At 42.2% G+C, this 7,901-nt stretch overlaps 1 pseudogene; it reads right to left on the bottom strand.

Moving 5' to 3' along the window:
• Window positions 1-904: 904 nt before the first annotated feature.
• LOC101098009 lies at window positions 905-7,502 on the bottom strand (annotated as a pseudogene).
• Between the last annotated feature and the right edge of the window lie 399 nt (window positions 7,503-7,901).

Below are 7,901 nucleotides of genomic sequence, written 5' to 3'. Positions count from 1 at the left end.
TATACGTGTTCATTCATGTATATTTACTTGTACTGAGAGGTGAGTCGAAAAGATACTCTTAAAATTTAACTTCATTTATTTGTCATTTTGTGTTTATGTTGATCTATTTTATTATCTTGTGGGGTACCAGAAGAAGAACTCAAAAAATATATATAGGAACTAAGAAAAATCTTATACTAAAATATATAAGCGTATGTGAACAGTGGTGTTTATAGGTGTGTATGTGTGTGTGTGTGTGTGTGCGTGTGAGCATGTTGTGTGTAAAGTCATTCCATCCAAGGAAGCTGTCATTTGTTTTGGCTTCTGGAGTTCTCTTTGGAGCTGACTCCTCGGTTTTGGGAAACTCAGCACAATGTGCTCCTTATTTATTATTATATGAGGCAAACATTTACTCAGTGGTCTCCAAGAAAGCTATACGGTTCACTTTCAATCTGCACACTGATGCCACAGACTGAGACTTCGTGTTCTGTCTGGTAATGCAAATTGAGCTTGTCTTTAGCCAGCCTGTGACTTTGAAGAAGAAGGAGAAATGGCTTTCTAAAATTTTAGTAATTTCAGGGGCGCCTGGGTGGCTCAGTCGGTTAAGCGTCTGGCTCTTGGTTTCCGCTCAGGTCATGATCTCATGGTTTATGAGTTCAAGCCCTGTACTGGGCTCTGCACTGTCAGTGCAGAGCCTGCTTGAGATTCTCTCTCTCCCTCTCTCTCTGCCCCTCCCCTACTCATGTTCTCTCTCTCCCTCTCTCTGAAAAATAAATGAACTTAAAAAAATAGACTATAATATTTGCCTCATCTGTGTGGTGGGGTCTGCCTTTACTTCAGAAGAATTTAAGGATAATGACTATGTCCTTGCTTGGAGTAAATGCTTCCAGGTTGAGCAAGTGGTAGACTCTAGAACCTTCCTGACCGAGCTCTCCCAAGTAATTGCTGAGGAAATGGTGAGGGTGAATCAGTGCTTCCCAGAAGGGCCCTGGCAGTCTGAGTTTCCAGGGTTTGACATGCAGCATGGGCCACAGGAATCATGGAGAATGGGCATCTGTGAGGGAGAACTTCAGGAGAAGGAGGGATTTCCTTAAGACCAAGTCCTTTTGTTGTTGTTGGTGATGGTGATGATGATGATGATGATGTTGATGATGTTGTCCAAGGTTTATTGAAGATGTTACAGCCTGGCAGGAAGATTCAAACTTCTCCACATGGTGTTTTGAAATTCATCCTGATCGTAGGCTGAGTGACTTCCAGGTTGGATGGAGTACCAAAACCAAGGGTTTCAACATTTCCTTGGTGTCAGGATCTACCTCAAGATCTGCTGATCCAGGGCTGAGACCTCAGATATATAATTAGCCCTCCTTTCTCTCTCCTCCTCCTGCTTGTTGGAGATACCTCTCCCCGGGCCTCTCTGCATCTGCTTCATCAGACATGTGACATAGCCCTGCTGCCTTGTTGTGGAGCTTCTGGCTGGGAATAATGGCGGTCTCCTCTCACAGGGCCGTGTCGGTATGGAAGTCGTCCAGGTGTGTGTAGTACGTCTCAGTGATGACCCGAGTCGCCCTCTTCACGGTTCTGGTGAGAACGTGGCCTGTGTAGGCGGGTAGGGTAAAAGGGCCAAGGCCTTAATATTTGACCTTTGTAAGATGTGTCTGTGTTATACTGCAAACTAGTGAAGTGAAATATTTCAGATCTATTTTAGACTTAATATTTTCTGTCATTAAAATTTGTGCATTTTAATTAAGCCCAAGCAGAATTCCATTTGCAATGGCATATTGAATATCTTTGTAATTAACAATAGCAACCCAGGTAGATAGGTTTCCTTCATGTTAAAAAAAAAAAAAAAGACTTTTTTTTTTAAATAATTGAAGATTTACAGGAAGTTGGAAAAATAGTAGAGGGGTCTTTTGTACCCTTCACTCAGTTTACCCCTTGACAGTATCTTACATAACAATATATATATTTCATAAATTCTTTAGTATATGTTATAATCAGATAAAAATAATCTTTTTTAAAGTTCTTGAAGATGCTTTTTAACCTTTTGTTCTGAATTCGTTCCCTCTCCTGAGCTACACTCCATTGAATTCTAACTCCCTATGCATATCCCCAGGGTGATATTCAAAATATGAAAAGATATATAAAAACTGACTTTGCTTTGAGAATGACTAATCAGAACAGCAGCCTGGTTGCAACAACTAGAACAGAGTTCTGGATACTCCTGAATTAATCTTTTAGTTTCTAGATCATGGGAATGTCTGAGAGAAGGTATTGGGGGAGGTGGCTATTGATCAGTGACATAAAAATATTTCTGTATTTGGACCATCAGCTCAATATCAGCCCATGTTTCCCTGTAGGACACTTGTCACATTGCTTGGTATCCATAGGATTGCTTTTACTTGTCCCCTGTCCCCCCATCCCAATATATTGTCAGATCTTTGAAAGCAAAGACTTTGTGCTTAATTCGTAGAACTGTAGAGCCCAGCATTGTACCTAGCTCAACATCTGAAAAATGACCAATCCATAAACGAAACTTAGGTTCTGGTCCTAGGCCTGTCCTTAAGCTAGCTGTGTGACCTTAGGCAGAACACTCTGGTCTCAGAATCTTCTCCTGCAAAACAAAATTATTAAACCTTCTTGTTCCCTTTAAATCTTTACAGGGAGTTTGTAAGAATTTCAAGATATGCAAAAATAAGGAAAGACTGATGGTAAAATAAAAAATTCCATTTTGGCAATTATCTGAGCGCCTATTGTATGCAAAATACATAATTTTTTAAAGTCTGGAGGGAAAAGAAAAATGGGTAAACAGTATTCATCCTGAGGAAATCACTGTCTAGTGAAAACCATCTTCCATAACACCATAATAACAGACAAAATGATTTAACACTAGAATAGGCACACAAATAAGGCATTTAGTTCAGAAATACAGAGAAAAGAGCAATACATTCTAATTGCCATATTGATATAGCTTCATGACATCTGAAGCCAGTCTCTTTCCCAAATTCCAAGATGTGATTAATGTTGATATATAATATTGGATGAATAAATAATATTTTAAAGCCACTGTTAGGTCTAGCATGTAGTGAATTATTTTAAGCGTTAGTATGCTGTCATTCTTTCCAGCTGCTATTAGCAGTCTGATAATATTTAAACATTTTTTTTTCAACGTTTTTTATTTATTTTTTTGGGACAGAGAGAGACAGAGCATGAACGGGGGAGGGGCAGAGAGAGAGGGAGACACAGAATCGGAAACAGGCTCCAGGCTCCGAGCCATCATCAGCCCAGAGCCCGACGCGGGGCTCGAACTCCCGGACCGCGAGATCGTGACCTGGCTGAAGTCGGACGCTTAACCGACTGCGCCACCCAGGTGCCCCACCACTAGAAAGGATTTTATCAGATATAACACTTTGACATCGTGAGTTTAGTTTGAAAATAACTTTCTCGGGGTATGTTGGAAGACTTTTTCCCTGTCCCTGGGTGCCAGCTGTAGATTTACTTCCTCTCAGCTCCAATTCAACCTTTTGGCCTGTTCTGTGAAAATGGGTCTGGGCCTTTAACACTGTCCTTGGCCAGCTGACCCTGGAGCTTTGTCAGTAGAGGGTGCTGGAGAGATATTACAGGAGGAAAGGGTTTTCTTTCTTGGTTCCTGCAGCAAACTTGAGTTCCTGTGTCTTCCTTCAACACTGGGCTCTGGCGGCACATGTCATTTCCCCAGTGGCCAGTTGCATGGCAGTCTTCTCTGGTGTCCTGCCCCTGAAGTGCACCAGGGCCCAGCAGCCAGCCTCCCCTGGTCCCTCCTCAGGCAGTTGTATAAGGGTGTGAACTCCAGGGAGCAGATTTATGGTAAGTTTCACAGGTGCAGCACCACGGAGACTCCTTTGCCATCCAGTAAGCCATGGCCATGCCCTCTCCAGTATGAGCTCAACCTTAGCGGCCATGGGGGCTCTTCTTCTGTACCCTAACTCAACCTTAGGGGTAATCGCGATTGGATATAATATAGGTAATAGAACTGCTATTAGAGATCTGCTATTTCTGTATTCTTTAGAGTTCTCTTCTTACTAATCATTCATCACTCCAAAGTCATGTTATAGCTGATAATTCTTTATACTGAACTTTCGTTGTTGTAATGACTGTATGATTTCTGTCTCCTGATTATACCCTGACTGATATACCTTGGTACATATCATAACTTATATCTTGCTATCTTACCTCTCAGCCAACTCAAAACAGAGAAACAAATCCACTCCGTGTTAACACCCTTTTCGGCATTTGAATTATTCCAAGGCTTTACTTCTCCCATATCAGTCCCCCTCCCACCAAATCCTTCTTGAGACCCTATACTCTAGTCTCACAAATTATGATGCTGATCTATAGACAGACTGCATTCTTTTATACCCTTGCAAACCTAAGTTCTTCTGTATAGAATCTCTCCTTCCTGTAAGGTCCTTGAAGAATTCCTACTTATCCTTCAAGACTCAGCCCCAATATTGTCGTTTTGAAGCTTCTTTGTCAGAGTAATTCTCATATCTCCATTTTAGCACTTAACACATAGCATTTTATTTTCTCCAATATTTATTTTCCTCATTAGACTATAAACTCCTTGAAGACAGGGATTCCCTCCTGTTTATCTTTATTCTTCTAGCTCCTAGGACAGCGCCTAGCACATAGCAAGACATCAGAACATGTTTGTGAAATGAACCAGTTTGTTTACAAAAGATGCAAGAGATAACACAACTTCAAAACCATTATCATGACATGGAGATCTGGGCACCAGTCTCTGCCAATTCTCTGCTGTAGAATCTGCCCATTTTAGAATTGGGGGTATTCCCAGTCTACCCCCTAGGAGCTCGACTCATGCTACACCTCAGATTCACCTTTGTCTTTAAGACAATTGTTTAAGTCACTATCTTGCTCAAACCTCACTCCTTTAGCAAGTTTTTCAGGACCCTTCAAGCTTCTTTTCAGTCTCCCTTCCCAGCTCCTGTCCCACCCCGCCCCGCCCCCATCTTCTTTCTGGACCACAACTCAGCACACACACAGATAGTGCCAAAGGGACAGAAGCAGGGGGGATTTCAGTCCTTTCCCCCCAAAGCAGAGCTTGTTGGCACATTCCTAATCAGAAAGAAATGATCCTGGTAATGACCATATAATTAATGCGGAAGTACGTGTGCTGCGAAGCAATGTTTGTTTTTCTGCTCTCGTCTCCTGGCGAGGAGGAAATGTTGGCTACAGCTTATCTATGCCCAAGAGACCTTGAACCAGCCTCTTTGGCTTTTCCCACCAGTAACTAACATTATTAGCTGTAGCCTTTACCCTTCAATGTGGCCCTGAAAGAGTTCAAGCCCTGGCCTTGATGTTGCCACCTGTGTGGGCATGGGCAGGTGTCTTAACTCTTCTAACCCTCGTTTTCTCCATCTAGAAAATAGGTACGAGAGTAAAAATAGTAGCTACTGAAAGAAAACTAGATGGTACATATAAATTACTCAGCACAATACCCGTATGGAACAAGCACCTAGCTGAGAGTTTGCTGTAATTTTTCACCAAGTCCCACATGATCTGGAAATAAGAAAAGAATAAAATCTGTTTCCATCAAGATGGGATGTCTACACATGCCTGCCAGAAAAAAAAAAAAAAAAAGGCCCTCTTACAGGACTATGGCAAAGGTGGATTTTGAACAACTGGGTGACCTGTCCAGGGATCCTAGGGATACTCAGAATCCAAGTGGGTCAGGTGTGCCGTCCTTATTACTACTCTTCAGAGGAAGAGGGTCTCTTGTGATACTCCCACTGAAGGGAAAGCAAACAGTTCCCCCCAGATGTCCCAATACTTCCTTGCATTCTAGTTGCCTTCAATGCACTAGGTGCCCATTGGAAAGACCATGGTGACTAAGAGGCCTCGGGTGGCTTAAGCAAGTCACAGCCCATCTAAAATGGAGCCAGGGTCAATCCCACCCAAGCCACATGGCTGGTGATGGGGTTGGGGAGCTGGCTATTACCAGGAGAGGAAATGTCCACTGCAAACACTTTGTCCCGCCCTTCACCTCCTACCAGAATTTCCCACCCACCATCACCAATAAAATGGTTTCATAGATATTTCTAGCTCATCCATATTCCAGCAGGCTCTTCTCCCTTGCTGGTATTCCGGCCTCATTCTCCACTGCTTTTCTTATAATGACAGGACAATGAAACATGGAGAGTCACTGACCCTACGAGTTTAAGTTTTCAATGACTCTGGAATGACGGGGTCCTTCAGTGAATCTGAAATATAGCTGGAGTTGTTGAGTCACTATGTGCCCTGAAACTCAGCTTTGACAGTCTCACTGTAATAGCAAAGTCAACTTTAGAATCTAAAATCAACTTCAGACTTTACACAAGCGAAGTCTAAAGGATGTGGCCTTAATCCTGTTTCACACTAGCCTAACACCTGAAAACAAAAAGCAGTTTGAAGTTTTACCAAGAATGTGTATGCCATTATGTGAATTGAGCTGGTCTTCTGCCAATCTTTTCAAAGCCACAGATTTCTCCAGAACAAGGGACTTTTGTTTTTGGCTACCCTGATACACTTTTCTCATGCTCTCTCTTTGAGTTCCAGTGTTTGTTTCTTAAAAACTTTCCTGGGGCACTTGGGTGGCTCAGTTGGTTAAGTGTCCAACTTCGGCTCAGGTCACGATCTCACAGTTCTTGAGTTTGAGCCCCGCGTCGGGCTCTGTGCTGACAGCTCAGAGCCTAGAGCCTGCTTCAGATTCTGTGTCTCCCTCTCTCTCTGCTCCTCCCCCATTCATGCTCTGTCTCTCTTTTTCAAAAATAAATAAACATTAAAAAAAAAAAAAAAACTTTCCTCTTCAAGCGCCTGGGTGGTTTAGTCATGAAGCATCTGAATATAACTCAGGTCATGATCTCACAGTTTGTGAGTTCGAGACCCACTTTGAGTGAGCTTCTACCCCACTTCGGGTAAAAAACATGAGCCCTGGGTGAGCCCCACTTCTCTCTCTCTCTCTCTCTCTGTCCCTCGCTCACTTGCTCCCTCTCTCTCTCTCTTTCTCTCTCTCTCAAAAACAAAAACAAACACAAAAACTTTCCCCTCCAAAGAAGTGGAAAGGTATAACAATCAGGAATTTGCAAAGAAATAAAATTATACTTCCATATTAATTTCTAAAACTGCTTTTACAATGAAAACAAATGAACATAAGCAATACTGATGAGCATCAGTTTTAAGAATTTTCATTTGGTCTTTTTTTTTTTAATGTTTATTTATTTTTGAGAGAGAGAGAGAGAGAGAGAGAGAGAAACAGAGTGTGAGTGGAAGAGGGGCAGATAGAGAGGGAGACACAGAATCCAAAGCAGGCTCCAGGCTCTGAGCTTTCAGCACAGAGCCTGACGCAGGGCTCAAACTCACCAACCATGAGATGGTGACCTGAGCTGAAGTCGGACGCTTAACCGACTGAGTCACCCAGGGGCCCCTCATTTGGTCTCTTAAAGGTGAGTGCTCATTTCTGCTGCGTTCTCTCAATTAGCCGCACCCATGGCGGAAGCCCTGCTGTTGACACGTGATGGCTATAACTGAGACATAGCTGCTCACTGGTGACAGCATGCTTCAATTGCAGGCAAAGCATCCAAAAGGAAGTAAACAGAATCTCAAATGCTGATTGAGCAAAACCTAAACAAATGATGCTATTATTTACTCCTGAAGCTTCGGTATCTTGAACCATGAATACTTTAGAAAAATACAGCATCTTATGATTTAACATTTTGTTACTTCATGGGATGACAATTTTGTAGTCCAATCCAGTCAGTGTGATTTCAGTGTTGTGACCATCAAACGGAGAGACCTTATCTAATCATACGCTTTATGTATTTTATACATATTACATATTACGCATTATATATCATACATATTATATATACATACATACTCTTTTGCCA

The sequence above is a fragment of the Felis catus genome, chromosome D1 (genome assembly GCF_018350175.1).
Source record: "Felis catus isolate Fca126 chromosome D1, F.catus_Fca126_mat1.0, whole genome shotgun sequence".
Lineage (NCBI taxonomy): Eukaryota > Metazoa > Chordata > Mammalia > Carnivora > Felidae > Felis > Felis catus.
The sequence above is the reverse complement of the archived record's forward strand: the minus strand, read 5'-3'. Positions and strand labels throughout refer to the sequence as shown.